This window comes from Pipistrellus kuhlii, unplaced genomic scaffold, assembly GCF_014108245.1.
Source record: "Pipistrellus kuhlii isolate mPipKuh1 unplaced genomic scaffold, mPipKuh1.p scaffold_m20_p_9, whole genome shotgun sequence".
In the NCBI taxonomy this organism is placed as follows: Eukaryota; Metazoa; Chordata; class Mammalia; order Chiroptera; family Vespertilionidae; genus Pipistrellus; species Pipistrellus kuhlii.
Genome location: NW_023425595.1, coordinates 60,974,352 through 60,999,582, shown reverse-complemented (window position 1 = coordinate 60,999,582; position 25,231 = coordinate 60,974,352). Strand labels below are relative to the sequence as shown.

Sequence of the window (25,231 nt, the reverse complement as noted above, 5' to 3'; positions counted from 1 at the left end):
TGCAATTCAAATTAGGGGCTTCCCTGGATTTATGTGGAAAGACAACGTCTGCAGAATTTACAACAAAGCCAGCAGCATCTGTCTTGCCTTTGTTAAATATCTGAGAACATTTTTTAGCAGCTGCCTTTAATAAGAGGAGTCATGAGTACCTTTTTGCCTTCTCTTTTTATTTTCTTCTTTCCTTTCCTTTCCCTTCCTTTCCCTCTCCTTCCTTATCCTCCCCTTCTTTCCATTCCCCTCCCCTCCTGTCCTCTCTACTTTCCTTTTTTGGCAAGGTCTACAAAAATAAACACTTTATGACAGGCATCAAAAGGTAGATAGGGATCGCGCTGACCTTGTAGGAACAACTGAGACATACAAAAGCACTGATAACAAAATTCCAGTTGGTCAGTAGTTCTCCTAGATGAAAGGCAAGTGTGGTACTTCTCTTGGCTTCACACTTTAGAGCCTGCATTCTGGCCTCCTCCATATGTTCCTCCGTTCTGGACAAAAAGAGCAAGAGGACATGTCTACCCAGAGCTTGTGTCCCCACTTCAAGACCAAGCATCATGATTTTGGAATTCTAAAATTCTCTACACAAAGGGACTCAATCCTATTTCTGGGATCAAATTCAGCCTCTTTCTTTGATCAGTCCTCCGGAGAGCAGACTGGAGTAGGCCCCAAAATGGCCAAGTGCCTACAGGTAACTATGAGTTAGGAAAGACCTCAGAGCTGGCCTAGGAGCCCATGACACAAAATAGATACTCATTAAATATGTGTGCAATGAATCAACAAGGAGCATACATGTTCACTGCATGTTCAATTTGGCAACTAACACTGCCTATCTATAATAATAAAATGGTAATATGCTAATTAGACTGGACATCTTCTGGATGTCATTCCAGATGTCCTTCCTGATGAAGCCAGGGCCGAGGGAAGCCAGCCCAGTCCTGGGTGCCTTACAGTGGCTGGAGGAGGGATGCCCGGGTCCCAGGTGCTGGAGGGAAGCCAGTGCCAACAGCCGGGGGAAGGAAGGCCTACTTTCACACAAATTTTCGTGCATCAGGCCTCTAGTATGATATAACTTGAGGTATATACAGGGAAATTACTGTGACTGGCACCACCTCTCTCCCCACACCAGCTCCTCTGGATCTCCCATTATATTGATCAGGTCACCATTCTCTTGGTCTTCCTGATCTTGACACCTCAGCAGGATCTTTTCCTCAGCCCTCATTCTCTCTCTCCCTCAGCAAATCAACAGCTAAGACCACAAACTCCCAGTCCCTGCTCATTCCTCAAATGCCTGTCACCATCTTCATACAAAACCCGCATTAACACTCAAAACTGTGAAAATATGATTTACATTTACTTGTACATAAAGGCAAATGGAGAACTCAATTCAGTACCAGTTAAGTTTGTACCTTTTAGGGGGCTTTTCCCATTAACTGCCCATCTATGTAATTTATAGTTTGACATGATGTGTTTGTTTAAAACAATGACATAGTTCAAACCCATAAAGGACCTGAGGGAAGAGAAGAAGCTTAATGTAGAACTAAGCTTTTACAGTCTGTTTTGTTTTCTAACTTTGGTCTCAGTGCAAATGTTAGTTATACCTTACTCATATGACAGTTAGATCACCATGCTGTGACATGGTTTATACTCATGATGCCCTAGACACTTTTGTAATTACGGTATTTGTTGCAAACTTAGGACTGTCCTCTTTCTTTTATGTAAGTAATTTGTAAAAGCTAAATTCATAACAAAAAAAATACTCATTATAAAAAATCCAGAGAATTTTTTTCACTATTATGTGACAAAATGTCTTATATTTGCTTTCCCAGATCACCTATTATAGGGCTTCACACACAGTTGACATTGAGAAAAGTTAGTTGACTAATCAGTCAGTGAATTTTGGATACAGAACCTTTTTTAAATAGTTCTGTTCTTAAATTAATATGTGAATATTTTGTGTGAAGAGTGCAGATCCTGCAGCCAGGCTTTTGGATCCGTGTCCCTGCTCTGCCACTTCCTACTTGTGTCATCTTGTACAAATCAAACTCAGTCACTCCTAGAAAATGGAAATGATGATAACACCTACCCTACAGAATTGTCATAAAAACTGAGATCACATGAATAACGTAAAAAGTTATCAGAATGGTGCCTGTCACATAAGAATTTGATATTTTATTAGCTCTTATTTTTATTTTCCTTTCTCTTCTCAACAACCTTACTTGGTTATGTTCCATTGTATTCATTTTATTGATAAGGAAACCGTGTTTGGGAGACTCAAGGAGCATGCCCAATTCACAGACCTTTCTTGGCATAATTGAAATCTGAACTATGATCCACCTACGGCAGCCTTATAGCAATCACCCCTCCCTATGCTACTGCAGGCCACATAGCAGCCATTAATGCCCTGTGACTGCGAGTGACAGTAACAATGTATAGACACCAGACAGGAGCAAACCCATCAGTCTAAACCGCTCTGTGGTTTTACTCCCTGGAAATAGGGAAGCACAACTGGGGTAATTCCTCAAATCATGGAGCCCTGGGAATGAATGTGAACTGAATATTTGCTGTGTGAACCATCAGATCTGCCCCACGACTTCCTCTGGCATCAGAAACATACTGCATCTGGAGCGTCCGGATTTTGGTTGCACAACAGCACCCCTTGTACTACATAAAGAGCCACATGACAGCCACAGGAAAAGACATGTGAGGTTTTGCAACTGGTACCAAGACTGCTTAATATTTAATAGCTGTAGAAGCGTGTGGCTGGCTAAAAAATCTAGTTGGCACTCAACAAATACCTGGGAGCTTGCTTACATGATAGAACACTCCTGAACTTGACAATTCACCACATCAATACTTTTCAAAATCACCTCTGTCTCCCCCTCCCAACCATCCTCATCCCCATCCATGAGATATTAGGCCCTTAATCAAAGGGTTTTAAAAAAGTAGAAGCCATTTTTATCCTAACAGATTTAAGTTCTCCAAATATTAAGGATCTTACATGCTAAGTTTCCTTGTGTTAAGAAATTGTTTTAAAGAAATTCTACACTGCATAGCCCACAGCAAGAAATCTAGGATTCTATAGGAATAATTCATGATGCCAGTAAAAGCAAATGTGAGTAAGCCACAGAAGAAAGAACTCTAGATGGTATTCATTGGCTGGATGAGGTGTTTTTTGTTTTTTTGTTTCTTACATTATTTTTAAACCTTAACATCACAATAGTTTAACGTAGTAATTTTACTTTGATCTTTGACTGAAATTTTTTTCATTTACAAAGGTTTTCATTAATCATATAATTATTTCATGTATGGATACATTGGAACACAAAATTCAGCAATTTCTTTTAGCTCAAATCTTCAGGAATAGGCTCTAGTTTAAGTAACAATAATGTAAACCTAACTAAAGTCAATTAAAATTTAAAAAGTAATGTTAACCAAGAAGTTTTATTCCAATTTTTTAAATTTAAAGAAAATAACTGAGTTTTCCAGTGAAGATGGTGGCCAGGTAGACATGGTACACAAATTCTCCCACAATCACATCAAAATCACAGTTATATTACAGAACAGCCATCATTCAGAATCACCTGAACTCCAGTTACACAGAAGTCTTACAATTAAAAATAAAATTAATAAGAAACATAGAGACTGGTAGAAGGGAAAGAGACCCAGAATGGGCTGGGCCCACAGCTATGTGTGGCAAATGAAAATTGGGAGGGATATCTTGGCTTCAGAAGTGCCTCTTAAGGTTCAAGGGGGTCTAAACCCCACACCAGACCCCAAACCCAGAGTTCCAGGACAAGAAAGAGATGTCCCAATAACTTCTGGCTGTAAAAAGGCAGTGGGGATTGAGATCGAAGGAGACTGAGGTTGCTAGAGTCCCAGGTGTTTCTCTAAAAGGGTCTGCAAAGGGCCTTACTTGGACTCACTCTCTCTGAGCCCCAACACTGGGGCAGCAGCTTGAAAGGCACCTGGGACAGCCAGAGAGGAACTAAAGTGTCTGGTATCAGAGCAAGAGCTGGATGGGACAGTTTTGTCTCAGGCAGAAGTGTTAGCAGAAGCCATTGTTCCTTTTCTGAGCTCTTCCCCAACAGAGCCAAGAGGCAGGCACCATATCTGAGTCTCCATCGACCTGCATAACTCTGTTTCCCCCTCCCTGGTGATTCCCTGCAACCCCACCCCACCAAAATGTTGAACCCACCCATGCTGTTTCCAGTGGCTTTTCCATACACACACACACACACACACACACACACACACACACACACACATATATGGCCTTTCTTGGTTCATGCTTCAGACTTGCTTAAATTTTCTCAAACAAGTAGTATATGGCCTTGGTGTGCCCTGTCCTCTCATTCAGTGGCTCCTGGCCCAGCACTAGCAGCCAACCTTGATTTATAGCTTGACCTCCCCTAGGCATCCCCAACTCCCCAGCAAAAGTGGCAGATCTCTTTGTAGTTCATGGAAGGTGGCCCCTAGTAGAAAGCAGGTGGTAGTTGACCTTGGCCTGTACCTCCCAGAAGGCCCCAAAGCCAGTGCACCCAATGGACAGCTTCAGGCCATGCTGGGAGGTCAGGGAAGCTATGGCACTGGCCCTACATAACATCTACTACTTAAGGCCATTCTAGAAAGCTCGGGAGATGTAGCAGCTCTACCTAATACACAATACACACACAGGGAGGCTGCCAAAATGAGGAGACAAAGAAACATGTCTCAAATGAAAGAAAAGAGAAAAACTTCAGAAAAAATAAAATAAACAAAATGGAGATAAGCAATCTACTAGATGCAGAGTTCAAAACATTGGTTATAAGGATGCTCAAGAAACTTAGGGTTAGAGTAGATTAACTTAGTGAGAACTTCAACAAAGAGATAGGAAACATAAAAATGCAACTAGAAAACATAGAAAAAGAACCAGTCAAAAATGAAGAATACATGGAATTAAATGAATAATGTATTACAGGGAATCAATAGTGGAATAGATGAAACAGAAAATCAAATCAGAGATTTGGAAGACAAGAGAGCGAAAACATCCAATCAGAATAGAGAAAAAAAATCCAAAAAATTGGGAAAATGTAAGGAATCTCTAGAACAACTTTATGCGTACCAACATCTACATCATGGAGGTGCCAGAGGAGAAGAGAGAGAGCAAGGAATTGAAAATCTATGTGGGGAAAAATGACAGAAAACTTTTCTAACTTGAAGAAGGATATAGACACACAAGTCCAGGAAGTGTAGAGATTCCCAAATAAGGTGAACCCAAAGAGAGCCACACCAAAAAAAAATCAAAATTAAAATGTTAATGGTTAAAAACAAAGAGAGATTCTTAAAAACCACAAGAGAAAATCAGTTAATTATATACAAAGGAGTCCCCATAAGATTGTCAGCTAATGTCTCAACAGAAACCATGAAGGCCAGAAGGAATTGGCAAGAAATATTCAAAGTGATGAAAAGCAAGGATCTACAATTAAGATGACCTAGTAAAGCTACCATTTAGAATTAAAGGATATATGAGTTTCCCAGACCAAAAAATGTTAAAGGACTTCATCACCACCAAAGCATTATTACATGAAATGTTAAGGGTCTTCTTTAAGAAAGAGAGGGGAAAGAAAGATAAAAATATATATATATTAACAATAAAACGGCAAAAATAAATAAACAAACAAACAAACAAACAGATAGACAGACAAGAAGAACAAAAGCAGATTCTCAGGTACAGGGAACATTTTGATGGTTGCCAGATTGGGGGAAAGGGGGTAGGAGAATATGTAAAAAAGGTGAAAGGAATTAGAAGTACAAATTGTTAGTTACAGAATAGTCACAGGGATATAAAGCACAGCATAGTCAATGATCTATATATATAAAAGCTTAAGCGACCATTCAACTATTCCATCGGCAGCTATGACGCACACTGACCACTAGGGGACAGGTGCCCTGACCAGTAGTGTAGCTTGCTACTGGGATCCAACCAATGGGGACTGGGTGAGACTGGCTGGACACACCCTGGAGTCCTCCTGCGGTCCCTCCCCAGCCCCAATCATGCACCAGTGCAAGGGACCCCACTGGTGGAAGTGCGCCGGATCTCTGGTATTCTAATAACTATTTATGGTATCAGATGAATATAAGATTTATTGGGATGATCACTTTGTATGTTATAAAAGGTCTAATCACTCAGCTGTACACCTGAAATTAATATTGCATGTGAACTGTAATTGAAAAATAAAAAAGTTATTTTAAAAAATAACTAGAAAAACTTTTTCTCTGACTTCTATACTCACGCTAGTTATGAAAATGAGAAAATGCTGTTATAAGAGATTTGCTATTCAAACCAGGAGTTTTTAAACTATATATCATAGTCCATTGATAGGTCATAAAGTTAATTTAGTAGGTCACAAATAGCATTCTTATCTATAAAGAGAATAGATAGAACAAAAACAATCGGAATACATTGCAGCTGACAAGTATAGTTTTACAAATTTATTCTTGCAACTATTTACATGGATATGTGTGTGTGTGTTTATTGGTAAGAAATATGTTGCAATATAAAAATGTGTTTTTTACTGTGGGTTACTGAAAGCCCCTAAAGAATGTCCTGGAGTTAACATATCTTCTACCCTTTCCTCCATATCCTTTACATTTATAGTTTAGTACAATCAACAGATGTTCCTTTAATGCCTATGAGAATTGACACTTTTACTTATGACATAGTATCCCAAATTTTCTGAGATAGATTCATTTATGTTTGCCATCCCATAGTGAATTTTAACATGGATCAAAATGTAAAGAGTATCTAAGTTAATTCCCAGTGCACAAAATATTACATTAACTAGAAAACACCATTGTTTAAACATGCTGGTAGTTGTTATCTATACTAATAAAAGGGTAATATGCTAATTAGACTATGAGACCTTCCGGACATTCTTCCGGACATTCTTCCCCGGACAAAGCTATGGTAGCAGGGTCTAGGCAGAGGCAGTTAGGGTAATCAGGCCAGGAGGAGAGGGCGATTGGGAGTGATCAGGCTGTTGGGGGGGGGGAGGGGGAAGGGAAGTTGAGGGCAAGCAGGCCAGCAGGCAGAGTGGTTAGGGATGATCAAGCAGGCAGGCAGGTGAGCATTTAGGTGCCAGCAGTCCCAGATTGTGAGGGGGTTGGGCCTAGACCAGCAGTCAGACTCCCTTGAGGGGTCCCAGACTGGAGAGGATGCACGCTAGGCTGAGGGACACCCCCACACACACCCTGTGCACAAATTTCGTGCACTGAACCACTAGTTTATAATAACCCTTTGGAAACTTAAAAGTGAAAAGTACTTCCTTGGCCTTTTTCCCCCCTTTTCCATCCTGTGCACACACTGATAAGTTATTACAGGGAAAGACGTGTTTGGGGAGGATATGAGTTAGCACAAAATTTTTCATTCAAGGAAAAATGTTTATTTTGAGAAGAAATGTCACGTAAAAATTACACAGATTCAAAACTCTAAGCAGTGTATGCTTTCTGAAGCTTGACAATGTCTATTTTGACATACATTCCCAGTCTATTTAAATATTATGAACTATTATCATTACTTAGAAATTTATTTTCAGGTAAAATTCCATCTCAACTATCATGAGCTTTTTAAAAATGTCCCTTGCCCTAGCTGGTTTGGCTCAGTGGATAGTTGGTCTGCTGACAGAAGGGTCACAGGTTCAATTCCAGTTTGAGGCACATGCCTGGGTTGCAGACTCGATCCTCAGTGGAGGGTGTGCAGGAGGCAGCCAATCAGCGATTTTCTCTCTTCATTGGTGTTTCTATCTCTCTCTCCCTCTTCCTTCCTCTCTGAAAATCAATAAAAATATATTTTAAAAAGAAAAACAATTCAAAATAAAATTCCTTTTTAAAAATATTCCTTTAAGTCTGAAGATTAAAGCAGCGATTTTCAACCTAGTTCATCTTATAGCACATATAATCTAATTACTAAAATTCTTCGGCACACCAAGAAATATGCTTTGCCCATCTGACCAAACAGTTCTTTATAGCATGTTTTAAAAATTCTTGCAGCTCACCAGTTGAAAATCACTGGCTTAGAGCAATACCAAAACTCACTGATATTATAAGCCTCTGCATTTGTGTGTAAAGCCTTTGCTAAAGAAATTCAGCATGTAAGTCAGATAGTTGTTTAAACTTTTAAATAATCTTAATTTTGAAAATTTAAAGTGATTTTAGGTGCCTTAAGTACTTTAGGGAAATATCTCACATAGAGTAAGTTCTCAATAAATTGTGATTAAATGACACGTTTAAGAGTTAATAAATAAAATAATCAAACAAGAGCAATTAAAAAGAGCTAAAACATATTGAGCACTTTCTAAGTGCCCGGAACTGAGTTAAGTACTTTACATGTGTTAGCTCATTTAATTCTCACGAAAGTGTGTAGGTAGATGTTAACATTATGCCCATTATACAGATTAAACCACTTTCTCAAGGTCTCACAGATGGTACATGAATCTGGGCCTTGAGATGAGAAATGATAGTCAATACCAGCCTTACATTCTAACAATCATAAGTGGAATCCTTTGAGATGCTGTACCCTTAGAAAGATCCTTTCCACACCACCCCCAGACCAAAACTCTTTTCCCACAACTTCTTTTAGTCTTTGAGAGAGAAACTTGTATCTTATTTACAGGAACATTCTTGTTCATAGTACAGATGAGAGAATGAGGAGGGTGTACAACTGTGAGACTAGAGGGTGATCAGGCTAAGACGCTGCTCCACTCAAAGCACTTCCCTCCCTCATGCTCACAGGGCCCTGACCCTTTAGAATCCTGGAACTGTCAGTCATGCTTCTCTTCTATTGGAAACCTGCAGACCCTCAGCCCTGCCCACAGAGGCAGAGCCAGGCTGCTCTCTGCATTGTACCAGCTGCTGGTTGAATCAGGATTGGTGGGGTGGTCCAGATGCCCATTAGATAGATTAATTCCAAAAATCTCACACAACGAGATAGTAATGTGAGCTAGCCAGCCAAGCTAAGTTCCTCTGGGATCTCACCTGAAAAGAATGAGAAGGGAATAATGAATGTGGAGAGAAGCTGAGACAAATTAAAGATACAGGCCGCTAAAGAAGAGAAGGAAGTAAAAAGAACCCTAGAACTGCTCCAGCTCCAATCCATGCATGGTTATCCATATTTTATTTTAAAACACCTCTTTTTTTCCCCTTAAGGGACTCACTAAATTTATTCTCCTAATTCTTTAAATTCTCATTGAGGATATAAAACACAAATTAAAATCATATACACTACTGCATGAGCATCTATTCACAATGTTCCACCAAAACTTGTTAAAGGTTGGGGTTCGTACTTTTCCCAGAGGGGTCCTGGGAAATTTCAAATTGCCTTCGGGCAAGTCTTAGAAAGTTAAAGCTTCCCTTGGACCTTTTCGTCCTCGGTCTTGTCCAGTGGATTTTGGTGACCATTAAAGCTCATCTAGGGATGATATTAAACTCAGGACTTGAGGCTCTGAATGAGGCAGAAACCAAATAATCCTTTTGTCTCTTGCTCTTTTAGACTTTAATATTATTTAAGAAAGAGAGGGCAGAGCCCAAACTGAAGGGGAGAGAACACGGGATGGATGTGTGGTGGCAGAGGCAAATATGGTTCCAGGTCTGCACGCAGGAGAGCCTCAGCAGCAATGAGCTTTATGTGCTGGGAACCCAAAGGGAAGACAAGCTTAGGAAGGAAGAAGGGATGCCTACGAAAAGGTGGGGGTGACAGGAAGAGGGCGAAATTAAACTGGACTTCACATTTTTGCCCAGAGTCTAGTTCTCACAACACAACACACATTTCTGCCTTGGGTTTCAGTCTCATGACACTGAATTTCATAAACTCAGCTCTCATAACATCAACATCACACCTTACTGTCACATTATCGTGCTTAATTCCTACAACATCGGAGTGGGACAATATTGGTATGATCTCATTTTATAACAACACAGGGACGAGCCAACTCTAAACCAGGGGTCTATTCCAGTGTGCTGCTCTGGACACAGACAGATGAAAAGCTTCCACAGGCATCGTCACCTCGGCTTCTGCCTATCCATGTGAAAGCAAGAGAGAGAAAAAGCTGAAAATCTCAGTTCTCTACACTATAAAAGCTCAATTCAATGTGAATGGATAGTTCAGCTATAGTTATTTCATATCCATGACTTTTTAAGAATTTACCCTGAAAAGACTCCATCCTTTCTTGGTGCCCAAGTATATATCACTTCTTATTTTGACACAAACGATGAGTATTTCATTTAGGCAGTCTGATTGAAAAGGGTAGCACACTATCTTGGTGCTCTACTTAAGAAGAGATTCTTTATGCTTTCTTTAGGTTAAAAATAGTTTGATTTTGCAACGAAAGGTAGATACCACACATCCAATACATGAAGTGTATCAGAGGAGGCCCTAGCACTGGGCTCTCTCACTCTGTCCTGTCTGTTATTTTCTTTTAAGTTCTCTGCCCTACCTCAGAAAGTCTTAATACAAAACAAATAATTTTACCTTGTGCTCATTTTTTTTTTAGTCTCTGCAAATATATGGGATCTTTATCATAAAAAAATGACAATTAGCATATATTTATGAATTCGTGGTTAATATAACTTTGGTATAAGCATCACATAATAATCCTCATAATACCCAGAAATTATTATCATCCCTTTGTATAAATGTGATATTCAGAATCAGAAAGGTTGAGTAACTTGCCCAAAGTTTCATAGCTAGTGGTAGATCTGGGGTCAGAACCCAGAATAGTGTGTTCAGTGTCTTTCGAATATTCCTTGCAGATTTGTGCATCAATAAGAAATCCAAACAGGATAACCTATTTAACAAACCAGCAATAAAACCCTATTCACTCATTCATTCATTCATTCAATAAATATTTTCTGAGTCCATGCTATATGCTCTATGCTCTTTTCTAGGTAGTAGGGAAATGGTATTGAAAAAATAGAGTCTAATAATACACTTGGGGATCCAGGTAATGAACAAGATATATGTGTGTGTGTGTGTGTGTGTGTGTGTGTGTGTGCATAATGCTTGATAATGATAAATAGTAACAAGAAAATTAAGCATGGATATAAGGGTGACAAATTCTTATTCATGTGTACCAGGAGAATACAAAAGTGCTTATGACTACTTTGGTTTTATGGTTTTGATAGTAAAACTAATGCCCAATGCAAATGTTCAGAAAATGGAGAAATAATGTGTGGCATATTCACAGAACAGAATCTAACACAATAGCAAATAAATGAGTGATCTATAAGCTATAATATTAATACTAGTGTGGGGCAAAAGTAGGATGTAAGAAAAACAATAAGAGAATAAACAATAATAAAAGAATAAACTCTGTTTCACATACAGCAGTAAACCTATTTTTGTTCCACAGTGTATAATTAATATATGATATAATATTATAATTTATATGTAACTTATATTTTAGTATAATTATATAAAAATATATTTTTTAACTATTATGCAAGTTAGGTGATTTATATTTTAATATGTAATCTATATATAATTAATGTATAATGTTATTGTAAGCTAATATTATTAATGCATTAAAATTATAATTTTGTTAACAAAAAATTAAGTGGGGAAAACAGAAACTTTCTTTTTTTTTTAATATGTTTTATTGAGTTTTTACAGAGAGGGATAGAAAGCTAGAAACATTGATGAGAGAGAAACATCAATCAGCTGCCTCTTGCACGCCCCCTATTGAGGATATGCCCACAACCAAGGTACATGCCCTTGACCGGAATCGAACCCAGGACCTTTCAGTCCGCAGGCCGACGCTCTATCCACTGAGCCAAACCAGTTTCGGCGGAAAACAGAAACTTTCAAAAGGCTGCATACAGTATGTCATTTTTATTAAAACTAAACTAAACAATATAATATACTATTTTTAAAAGTTAAAAACAAAAATTCTAATGGGAAAACAGAGGTTTGAATCAGAGAAAAACACACAGAGCTATTTCAGAGATGCTGAGAGTATTCTGGATGGTAATGGTTTTGTGGGTGTTCATTCTGTTACTATGCTTGAAAATTTACATTTATATTAATGTGTGTTTATAAAATGTTGTGCAATAAATAATTAAAAAGCTGTACAGAAAGAATGGGAATTATGTCATCCTTAATACTTTCAGACTGTTATATAATAGAGCAGCATTTATATATCTAATTACATTTGTATAGTACGTTGACTTTACAAATATCTTTCTCATAAATTGTCTGTTTTTAATCATGTGTGGTGGGTATTGCTATCCCTACCTTACATATAAGAAAACCAAGGGAGAGTTTAAATTTATTTCATTTCACCTAACTCGTCAATGGGAGAAATGTCTTAGTTGTATAAAATTAATCCTCTTATAACTATTAGGAAGCATAAGGCTTTCTTGTTGAACAAAAGACAAAATGAATCCTAGAATGTTAGAGCTGGAAACCCCTTAGAGAGAAGACTTCAATCTCTTCATTTTAACAGACCCACATGCATTAATGATTTGCCCAGCATCATACAACTAGTTTAAAAGGAAGATAGGGTAAGTGACTCACATCTGACTCCAAATTAAGCTCTTTTCACTCTGCCTGGCTAGCTTTTAAGTCTATAGAGATTATGGATATTATGATATTTTAGTCAGTTGACTATAACTGGAGCTATAAGGCATGAACAAGTACTTGCTGTTCCGATGGATGTTAGAGAACTGTGATATACAGTAGAAGGCTTGCAATGGGGAGCCTTAATTATAACAAAATTAACTGCCATATTAAATATGGGAGCATTTTCATTTGTGTATATCAGTGAGATGTTTGAAATACCTATTTGGTACAGAAGGGCCAAACAACTTCTTTCTAAAAGAAAAAGGGGCCTTACCATCTGAAAAGGCTCCAACCTGAGATGTGTAACATCTAGTGCAATATCAGTAGCACAGGTTCTTCAAATGATGTAAGATTCAACAAAATGTATAAAAATGTGGTGTTGCACCAGTCCTTTGAGGATACTGAGAACCTCAATAGTCTTTCCTCAAATTGCTTAAATATAAAGTTATTAAAGCTTTAAAATGCATTTAAATAACGCCTGCAGTGAATAGAAACTGAATTACTATAGAACATGAGAAGGAGAGAATGGAACAGCTAGCCTTGGAGCCAAAAGACCAGTTTGAATATCAGCTCTGCCATTTACTTGCTATATGCAGTGAAATAAGTTACTTGACCTCTCTGATCCTTGATTTACTTATTTGTAAGGTGGTGATGATAATAACTCTCTCTCAGTATTAAGAAAGATAATGTATGGAGGTTTTGTACAAAATTATGTGATTCAATCATCTGACCATTCAATCATCCATTCAATAAACATATATTAAGCACCTATATATTGCTAGGGAAGATCCAAAAATACAAAAGACCTTCAGGAACTGAAGGGGAATTTTATTTCTAAAGTATATAATAACAACAATATGAACTCCCACAGGATTAGTCCAGACGGGGGAAAAAGTGTAGAACTACAGGGCTGAAAGAGACAAGTTCTGTCTAAAGGGAAAAGGAGAGGCTCCTTAAAGAAGATGGCATAGTGTTGGCCACTTTTTAAAGAATAGGTAAAATTTCTAAAGGAAGAGGATGGTGTTCAAGGCAGAGTGAAAAGCATAAGCAATGGCATAAAAGCCATAAATCACACCTTCTGACATTTAAATCTTTAACATTTGCCTCCTATTTAGGCACCTGGTTTTACCTGATGTCACTTCATTTACCAGAGTTCTTCCTTCTAAGTGTCCTAACCCCAAACAGATCAGGAGTTCTTAGAGAGTCAGAATCATGTCTTCACAGAGCCTAAGACAGTGCTGGGTCCACAATGGGGGTGTGAGTAAATGAGTACCTGGCATATTTTTAAGGAAATTCTGGGTGTGTTTTCCAGATGAGAGGACAGAGAATAGAAAGATATAAGGTAGTGAGACTATTCGTACATGGAAACTAGTATGTTTTCCCAAGAACTTTGCCATTTCCCATAAACTCTATGTTTTGTATTTTTCTAAGCAACATCGTTATTATTTTAATTTGTAAAGAAAACATGCAGACATCCCAAGAAGGTGAGAGCAAGACTTGATCTCAAAAGCTGCTGTGTGACTTGTGTTCTGGATGCCAATAATGACAAAACTAAACTAAAAAAAAAAAAAAAAAAGCTGGTAAAGTTGTTTTGCTCAAGGTTTTAAAGATTCTTTCTCATAAATGTACACTTAAAGCAACAAGTCCAATGACAGTTTCATAAATATTGACGTCTATGGCAACATCTTCCTCTTGGTTAGATTCTTTTTCATAAATATTGCATTATTATTAGAGGAACCTCTGATATGTTTCTTTTCCTTCAAGCTCAGGACACTTGAGAAGTGAATCCTAATATTAAATCGAGAACACATGGCTTGAATTAGAAGCTGTAGGAAGATTCACCCCCAACATAAAATCATTTGTAGGAAAAATATTCCAAGATACCCTGTGTGTAAATTCCTAACAAATGCATTCCCAGTGAGTCTGTTTTCTCACTCTTTTGGTTCTGTAAAACAGCAGGGAAAAATATATTGCCAATAGAAATATTTTTATAACTTTATTTTTATTCACGAGATACATCTTAGAATAAAAGTTTTATAGAAACCTCTAGAAAAAAAAAAGAGCTACATATATTATATATGCTAACAAATTTTCATGGTTTCATTTTGCACCAAAGAAGATAAAACCCATATATTAGAAAGTGGGTATTGCTATTTTTGTAAAGAAAGAAATGCCAAGCAACCATCCAGTGTTCCTCTAGGGGAGTATTCTGGCCTGAAGGGTTTAAAAATATTTTTATTTATATAAAAGTATAAAGTAAGATCAATTTTGTTTCCTTTTCATTAAATAGCAGAAGGCAATTTGTCTGCATTGTACTTGAGAGATACTTGTCTTCTTGCTTTTGGCAACATGTACAACTGTCTTGAAAAAGGCAGCAATGCACAGCAAAGAAGAACATCTTTCCATATTTGTATCATATATTGGATTCTAGGATGAGCTGCTCTTGAAAAAGGCCTCCAAATTGATCTCTGACTTTTTAAAAGGCAATCTTCAGTGCCAGAACAGAGTGGAGGGCTGAAAAGACATCCAGTTATTTTAACATTTCATTTACTCACTTCCCCATCCATCGTCCAACAAATACTCTCTGAGACTCACCGGGGCCAGGAAAGGCCCTGACCTCTGGATGTTCAATGATTCTGACTCACACTCTTCCTAATCATCAGAAAATCATATTTCCTTCAAGGATGGAGAGAAGGCAAGCTTCTGAGAAAGCCAGCCAAAATGATGACAATGATAATAACAATTCAGTAAGGAGCACTGTGCTTTACATTAACCAAATTATTGCCCTCGTTACATTTTGTCAAAAGATTTGCCTGAAAGCTTACTGCTTCTCAATCAGGGGTTTTAAGGTCAATAAAGACGATTACAAAATGACTGTCCTATGTACAGTCACCATTGGTGTAAGTTCGAATTTTCAAGGAGAGCCTCACAGGATATTTTCTCATAAAGAGAATGTTTCTTTATGGGGCAGCTTCCTGCAGGGTAAGGCATGGGGACCTGAACATAGCATTCAACTGGTTTTTCCTTCTTGATAATGTACATATAATTTAAGCAAGACTGCCATATAAAACAAGATCGAGGGAATCAATGTAGCACATTTCCTTTTCCACTGAACTTTATGATAAACTGGAGTTTATCTCCATTCAATCCAAACCTGTCCCTCCTTACTGCACTTCAAAGAGAAAACTTTGCTTTATGAAATCAACAGGTCCCATTTTGTACCCAGTCCTGGAGCAGACTGGAACCAAAAGGCTACCTCCCATTCTTTGAGGCTGGCTCTGACTGCTCGAACCAAAAAATCCTAATAGTGGCTACTGACCCTGGAAAGGTCCCCATCGTGTTTTCTCCACCCTGACTGTGTCTCTCTGCTTCCAGTGGACGAAGTATAAAGATAAAGTTTTCAGATGCTATGAAGGCCTCATTTAGAAAAGGGGATTAATGCTGACTCCTCCTGCACAGGGCGTGGCCCTCCTGAAGGTAAAGAGAACTCTTACCTGCTTAGAATGACTGGCTAAAAATATCTTATCTTTCCAGGAAATCTGATGTGTAATGGCTAAAATGTATTAAACTCATATGACTATATGTTAAATGGCACCATCAATATTGGGCTTTCCAATTATGGCATTAGCACTAATAATATCACAAATGTAATAGTCATAAAGTGTAACATAGATTTAGGGGTGGGAGAAAAAAACAATTAGTTAACACACCTCTCATATTGGTATCAGTGATGTATTTCCTGCACACCCCTGTCCTAAAGTCAGATTTTGTTGTAGAGCATTGTTTATTCAGAATAAAAATGGAGGCGTTTCAAACTAACTAAAAGAAAATGTATAGATCCTAATTGTTGACTGCTTTGTTTTAAATAATATATTATAGCAATAGCAGCTAACACTTATAAGCAGAAAATGTGGAAGTCACTTTTTATGGGTGAGATCATTTAATCATCACAGCAGCCCTATGAAGAAAATACTATTATTATCTTAAGTTTACAAATAAGGAAATTGAGAAGTAGATAATTTGTCCAAATTTATGCAGCTAATAAGTAATGGATTCAGGACTCAAACCCAGGTGGTCTACTTTCTCTATGCAATAGCAATATACCCAGAAAAAAAAAATGTGATACTACTTTGACATACATTACAATTGAAAGAAGTGGGCTAAAGTCTTCCAGTTCCTAGAAATGAGGGAAAAAACTAAATGCAACATCTCTCAACATCTTTAAAAAAAAAAAAACTTATTGGATTAAATCATGAAATCATATTACCAGTAATAAAACTAACCGTCATATCTTCCAACCTCAGCTAAGTAGATAATTCCCCCTGTATTTCAAAAGTTTGGGTTAGAATACACAAGATTTTAAGAAATAATAATATTATTTTAAGTTGACAAGTCATCCATTCCTTACTAGATCCATCGTTCTCAACCTTGACTATGTAACCAAACCACATTTCCTCATAGGAGATTCTTCATGGGAGAGACTCCCAATGTCATGATTAAATGGGTTTATGGAATGCTGGATCAAGCCAAGTGAAACCGTGTTTCTTGCTGGAGTGTGCCTTGGGGTGTCTCTGAAGTGGAGTAATGGAAAGGAGCAGTTACCGGGATCACTTTATTTTTACTTGGCATGTCTGAAGAGCTGAACCGAAGTTTTTCAACGCAAGTCTGAGGAAAACTGATCTAATGGGAAAGTCAGGGAAGAGACGCTGGGGGAGGGGAAGGGCTGCAGATGTCAGGTAGAGAAGCAGACCCAGAGGGTCAGTCAGTGAGCAAGCTCCCTCACTGCCAATCCGCGGGTGGACCAGGCCCCCTTACAGTACAGATGGGCCCCAGCTTACAATGGTTAACTTAGAATTCATCAACTTTGCAACAGTGCCAAAGCAAAACACATTCAAAAGAAACTGTACTACAAATTTTAAATTTCCTTCTTTTCCTAGGCTAAAGATATGCTGTAGGAACCTCTCTTATGATGCTGAGCAGCAGGAGTGAGACACTTTGCTGAACAGTGGAGTGTTTTAAGTGTTCTGAGCATATTTAATAGGCTGGCTAAGCTATGATGTTTGGTAGGTCAGGTGCACTAAATGCATTTTGATGTAATAGTGTTTCCAATTATGATGGATTTATTAGGACATAACCACATTGTAAGTCAATACAATATGATATATATGATGTGATGTGATAAAATATAACATAATAAATATACTTTTTATCATTGATAGTTCTACAGGATCCAGAGCTCAAAGAATCACTTTTTGGACAGCGTCTTCTCCAAGGGGGAAGCAGTGAGGCTATTGGCCCCACTTGAGCATGATGGGGCTGGAGTCCACAGACTGACAGCTTGAGAGGTGTCAGGCTGGCACATCCCATCCTGAGGAAGACAAAGCAACCACAACAGAGGATGCAGAGGCCTTGGCCACTGCCCAGTCAGGCTAATCTGACTTGCTATTTTGGAGGATCCATGGGACCGATATTAGAGGAGGAGAGGAGACCATGAAAGGTACAAAATGGCCAGTTCTGATGAATATGAGGCTTCAATTGGAATGGCAAAGCTCTCTCTATGAATACATAACTCCATTCATAACTCCATTCCCTTGAGGATTTGTTGAACTAGTTGAAAGGAATCAGAGGATAGCTTTCAATTGTTCAAGTGGAAGCTGAACCAGAAAAATAGTAACAATTGCAGCTACCATATTTTAAGCCCTTAACCAGGAGCTAGGGACTATATGTTAATACTTTTCTATTATTTAATCCTCAGACAACCCTGTGATGTAGGTACTATTATTATCTTCATTTTATAGTTAAAAACCAAGGCACAGTTCAGTTTACTTGTACCAGGTCAAAGAACTATGAAGTCAAAAACAGTTAAAGATTTAAATGTAATGTAGCTCCTGTAAGCGCCATGCCACTTGCTTAGACCTTCCTGTGGTACCTATTCCAACTCAAGCCAAACATTTTATCCAGGGTCAACGTCAAAGTAACCTAGCCCAGCCTGCCTCTTTGTTCAGGAAACCATTTTCTGAGAAATAAACTACCCCCAAATTAAGTTACTCAAAAAGCCACTGTATTGTATCTCCTGGTTTTCTCTGTCAGGACTTTGAGCAAGGCTCAGTGAGATGGTTCTCATGTTTCAAGAGGCATCTACTGGAGTCCCTGAGTGTTGTTCAGGTGGCAGTTAAGCTGGTCCGAGATGGCTTCACTCACTCATCTTACACCTTGGCAGGGACAAGCACTGGAATGCTGGGCTAAGCTCAACCCCATCCCTGTCACTTACTCTCAGGGCCTCTCCATGTGGCCTCTCCAGCAGGTGGTCAGACTTACATGTCAGTTTAGTGTCACAGAGACCAAGATAGGAGCACCAGTCACGTTAAAGGTTAAGCTCAGAATTGACTCAGCATCATTTCCACCACACTCCAGTGATCAAAAGAGTCTCAGGCCAGCCCCAATTCAAGGGGAGGGGAAACAGACCCACCTCTCTATGGCAGGCACCTCCAAGGGTGGGTGAACATCTTTGATCTGCCATACTCTCCAACCTCATCTCGTCTTTCTCCTCACTCACAGTGCTCCAGCTACATGGGCTGTCTGTTCATTCCTCAACGTTATTTCTGTTTCAGGTGTGCCTAGGCCAGGAGTGCTTGTATCCTCAGCTTGAATGTCACTTCTTCATAGAAGCCTTCTGCACACTATTCTGAGGAGGCCTCCCCTGGTCACCCAATTAAGCTCCCTAATTAGAGGCCCGGTGCATGGGATTTGGACACTGGTGTGGGGATCAGCCTGCTATGGGTGCACTGCTCATCCCGTTTAGTGGTATTAGCTATGGACTCACCCTCTGAGTGGCTGCTCCCACTGAGGAGTGCACTGACCAACACGGGACAGGTCCTGCATTGAGTGTCTGCCTCATGTTAGTCAGTACACATCATAGTGATTGGTCAAGTGGTCGTTTTGGTCGTTCCACCATTCGGTGGCTGGGCTTTTATCATATAGGATTGACATCAATGTAGGATAATCTTTGTTTTTGTTTTTGTTTTGTTTTCTCTACTTCCTCGAATTAGAATGAAAGACCTTGATTATTCTTCTGGCTTCCTCTTAGAACCACGCTTGGCACAAAATAAGTCCTTAGTAAACATTGTCAAGTGAAAATATGAAGCGGTGAATTGGGATTCAAAACTCAATCTGACTGACTTCAGACCTAAATCCAAGCTATCTTTATAATCCTTCGTATTCCAGGCAGATGGGATCAGTCTAGGCCTTTGGGCAGAGATGCTACACAAAGAAAGCAGTTCGTAGACACAGTGAAGGCAGGATTCACCAGCAAGGAAGCTACAGTCAGACCAAACCACATGAAATGTCCATAGAAAACACTGCATTCCAGTAAAGCCCAAACATTTCTCTGTGTGACTTCATTTCTACCATTTTTGTTTTGACTCTGAATGATGAAATACCTCCAAGGTGCTATGTTGCCTCCAGGTCATTTGCAGCCCAGGTCTTGTTTCCAGCGAGGCTCCTCCAAGTAGGTTTTGTGGGGCCACACCATCGTGGTTTTTGCCCCGTCCAACCTGGAACTGGGCCACGGTGGTGTGTGTGCCGAGGCTTTGGGGAAACATGGTTTATAAATGCTTGTTTCCTCTGAGTCACTGCACAGACTTGTCCCTTCAGCACAAACATTCCATTGGGTTTTATAACTGGGGAAAGAGAGGGTGGGAGCCAAGGCTAACTGGGATCAGTCAGGTCTGAAAGGAAAGGGGAAGTGAGAAAATTTAAACAGATTTTCTATATTAGTGAGAGCCACAAAGAAGCCCTTATTTTGGTTTCAGAGCTATGCAGAAAGTTTCATCTTTCTTTCTTTATTTGCCTTAGGGGGGAAAAAAAGTACACAGAGTAATTTCTTCCACTCAAGCTTCTATAAAAATGCTGGCAAAAGTTTTACAAAAACAGTTTAAGAACAATTAAAACACATATAACAGTTTTTTTAAAGTTTATATTCAATGTCCTTTACTAAATGAAAAGGAATTCTCCTTCTAATTCCCAGGCATTGTTGACTATGTTGTCCTTTAAATAACTGCCTATTAGCTTTTATCATTGCTGTAAGTTTTCTATGAATAATGCATTCTAGATCAAAAGAATATTTATTTTCTGCCTTTTAAATACATCATTCAACCTCATAACTTAGTGCCAGGCTTCTCCTCTGTAGAATTGGGCTTATAATAACAATACTTTTTCACAAATAACTCATAATGTTATTATGAAACTTGGATATAATTAAATCATGGATTAAAAAAAAAACACAATTCCTAATGCAGTCATTAACCACTTAACTGAAATTACCTCTATAATCATTAAGCTGAGACATTCAGGAACACTGGTTAGGACAGAGTCATTGCCTGGCTCTGGAACTGTGAAATATAAATTACAATCCCGGACACAAAACGATAAAATTCAGTGCAAAACTAGTCATGAGTCCTATAAGCCATGGGTTCCTCATCAGTAACTTAGTGTTGTGAGCGAAAATACCAAAACCTGGGCCTGAAGTTCAAGTACCACGAATAAATTTTATAAGATTTTGTCAGTATCCTGCCCAGAGTGCTCCCCACAATCTCCAACTGCCATTAAGAATTCCGCTCCCAATTACAATGTGTGTGTGTGTGGGGGGGGGGGGGGGGGGGGGGGGCCGCGGGTGTTCCCACACTACCAAGCAATCCCATATACAAACTGGGTGTCTGACAATTCAACCCATTCCTGAGACAGCATCAGGTCCCACAGGTTAAGTCCTACAAGACTGCCCGCCACCCGGCCAACATCAAATACCAGTCTGGTGTTGATTGTCGCCTGTGCTTCTTACTGACTAGCTATAGATGGGAGGTTTGCCAACCTCCTCCTGGGGTTCAACTAATGTGCCAGAGTAGCTCACAAAACTCAGAGAAACATTTTATTTACCAAATTGCCAGGTTAGTATAAAGAATTTAACTCCAGAACAGCCAGATGAAAGAGATGCACAGGCAGAGGGCAGGGCATGTGGGAAGGGATCATGGAGCTCCATGCTCTCTGAATCGCCACAGGTTCCCCAACTTGAAAGCTCTCTGAATCTCATACCTTTTGGGTTTCTATGGAGGCTCAATGGATTAAACCACTGACCACAGGTGACTGATTTGATCTTTAGCCCTCCCACCCTTCCTCCTCCCTGAAGTGGGGTGGGACTAAAAGCTCCAATCCTCTAATCACAGGTTGGTTTCCCTGGTGACCAACCCCATCATTATGTTACTTAGGTACTTTCCGAAAGTCACCTCATAAAGATAACAAAAAGGCACCTTTATCACTCTCATCACTTAGGAAATGTCAATGGTTTTGGGAGCGCATTACCAGAAACAAGAGGAGGACCAAATAAGTATTTCTTACAAATCATAGTATCACAGCCAATTATATGTCTAGAACTAAGGGGTTTTTTTTCCAAAAGACTGCACTATAGCCTCACACAATTCTCTCACCTCAAATCTCACTCTCTCACTCATTAACAGACTGGAAGTATCAGGAATTAACACCTCCACACAGCAATTTTCAAGGCAATTTTCAAGCCTCAATCACCCAGTTTGTTAGCTGGCTTCGTAATACATCTCTTCTTGACTGCCTTCTCTTTCTTCTATCATTTCCTCTTTTCCCTTCTGCTGTGTCACGCATGGAATCACATCCCAAATAAAGTATTTGCACTTGAATCTTTGTATACAAATGGGAAATCTTCAAGCTGTTTCTTTTAGATGAGAGAACTGTCATCACTAATACCTTTGGAAAGGTCTTAAGTGACAGAATGTTCTGAAGAAAGACAGTAAGTTAACACAGAGTACAACAGTCTGATTTTTTTGTTCTGTAACACTTTAGAAGGCTAGGAAGATCTAAAGTAGCTTCATATGTCAACTCTCAGGGCATTACGTCAGAGGCACTGACAGTTTAGATGTGGATGAACTTGGTAGCAGCAAGGTATCAGGAAACAGAACAGCTCCTGATTTCTCTGGTATTTTCCTTTCCTTCCTAAGGAAAGCTTTAGTTTCTACTTCATGAGACTGGTAATATCAACCTCTGATAGCAATATTTCTTACTATGTGAAAAGATTCAGCCTTTATTTTTAGTACTGCAGGTAGCTCTACTGCTATCATAACGCGTGGTGTGCTCACCTGTGAGGCATAAAAGGAACTCAGTCACACAGGTCAGAAACTCTGGATTGAGGCAAGCTCTGAGCTTCGGAGCCTGCTATCTAAATGCTAGTGTCCAAAATTATGGGATGCTTCAAACCAAACCAGCAGATAAACCCAGCAGTAAAAATTTCAGGTAGAGGTAACATAACACTCAAGTGGGTAGAAAAAGCAGCTGATGAATACAAAATTCCTTTCAGGGGCTGGGTGAGGTGGAAAACAAGGTCCGACCTAGAAAAAGGAGGCTGGCTGTGGACTCCACCAATCAAAACTAGATTCAGCCCTAGAGGGAAAATGGACTGTGAAGCAGAAAACCAAAGCTCATACCTAATTTTTCTGATGTGATGTGTGTAGGAGGCCTTCAGGGAAGGCTGTAGAGAGGTGGGCAAGTGCTCAGAGCTCACTCCAGTATACCAGTCAGTGGGTCAATGCAGCACATTTAATTCTAGACTCTAAACCTTGGTTGATAAAGAACCTGGGCCTTCATTGTTTCAGGAACCTCTGCAGAGATGGTATTGTTTGTTGATGACAGTGAGAAAGAGAGGAGAGGAAGGGCTTTGTGAGGACAACAGAAAGATGCACACTATAGTCCCTGCCCTCAGGGGGCCCAGATATCCTGCTAAGGAGTCAAGTCATGAACCCATAGAGAGTCAATAGCATTCTCAAAGAACTTCCTAACTGATGGACAAACTCCAGCAGCAGGTAATAGATTGGTAAACTTGGGCTGCTATAACTGAAGGTGGCCTCATGGAGAAAATGGCCCCGTATATTGGTCAGGCTTGAAAGCAGTAGCTAACAAAGTAAATGATGACTACACTAGATAGCTTTATTTTCAAGGCTAACTGACATACAGACCTTTGGAAAAGTAATTGAGTTGGCTCACTAATGTTTCCTATAAATAAGAAGAACCATGGTTGCTCCCACCCACCACTTCCTAAGAATTTGGAAACAGGCACATAAGGTATGCAGAGTGTCGTTAATATTTACCCTGTCTCTCCACCATCTCTGCTCCTGAGATCTGAGAGCTGCAACAGGATGTGGACTCGGAAGCCTTCTGGACTTGGCCTCAGACTACTATTCTGAGCTGTTTTGTTGATTACCCAGGAAAAACTCTCAGGATGCACTCCGGAACAGCTCTGTGAGTAGGGAAGTGGCAGGAATGAGATGGCCAGCACCCAGGAGAATTCTTGGTACTTGGAATTTGTCAACAATGTTTCCCTGGGTTTCTGTGGAGACCCAGGTTGTTTCCACCTGAGTTCTCCTTAGCTTTCTCGTCTGAGCACAATGTAGTGGAGCCTTTTCATTGTCATCTTGAGCCATCTCAAGACCTCAGAGCAGCACAGGGAAATGCAAACCCTGGTGAAAGTGGAAATAAGAGATCAGAAATCAAGATTCTGCTCAGCTGGGTGATCAAGGTGTTGGCAAAGTACACAGGTCTCTATAAAATAAGAAAATAATGATATCTCAAAATAGTAGCAAAATTGAATGAATGCCAGGTAGATGTTATGTAACAGTTCTTATGTTCCGGACCTAATACTGAGGATATTAAGATAAATTCTTCATTCATTCATTCAAAAATATTTATTGAGCACCTACTATTAGTCTAATGAATAAAACAAAGCTCCAGTTTATATGTTCCGTTGAAGCAGATAGGCAAACACACACACACACACACACACACACACACACACACACAAAATCCCCATATTTAATCAAATAAATATGTATACTTATAGCATGATCAGTGCTATAAAGAAAAATGGAGCAATATAAGGGACAGAGACTGAAGGGAGAAGAGAGTGGTCAGGGAAGACCTCTCTGAGGAGATGACATTTTAAGTAGAAACTGGGATGAATTAAAAGCAGGCCAGGTAGCAATCTGACAGAAGAGTATACCAGCAGAGGGGAGAGTGTGAAGGCTTGTGGTGAGAGCATGATTGGCACATTCAAGGAAAAGCTGCCCTTGTGGTTGAAGCATAGTAAGCAAGAGTCAGTGTGGCAGGAAATGGGATCAGAGAAGTGGGCAAGGGCCAGGCTATGCCAGGCCTCCGAGGCATTGGGAAGAAGTTTACATTTTATTCTGAGTGTTGTGGGAAACGACTAGTGAATTTTGAGCAGGAAAGTGAATAGACATGCATTTGTATTTTCAAAGGATCACTCTGACTGTTTCATGTAGAATAGACTGGAGAAAGGCAGCTGAGAATGGAAGCAGGGAGAATTAGAGCAGATTAGGGGAGAGGGTGGGGACTAGGTTTGAAAAGCAGTGATAAAGGTGCTGAGCAGTGACTGGGTTTGAGATAGATTTTAAAAATAAATTTAATATAAGTTTCTGATTTACTGCATGTGGATGCAATAGAAGGAGAGAAGTCAGAAAGAACTCCAACTTTTTCAGTCTCAGCAATTGGATGAACATTAGCATCATTCACTGTGATTGGGAAGAAATTTTTTTTAATTTATTTTTATTGTTG

The 25,231-nt window shown here is 39.3% G+C and overlaps 1 pseudogene; it reads right to left on the bottom strand.

Annotated features, from left to right (window-relative positions):
- The window catches only part of LOC118713790, an 86,263-nt pseudogene that overhangs the window by 22,588 nt on the left and 38,444 nt on the right, over positions 1 to 25,231 (bottom strand).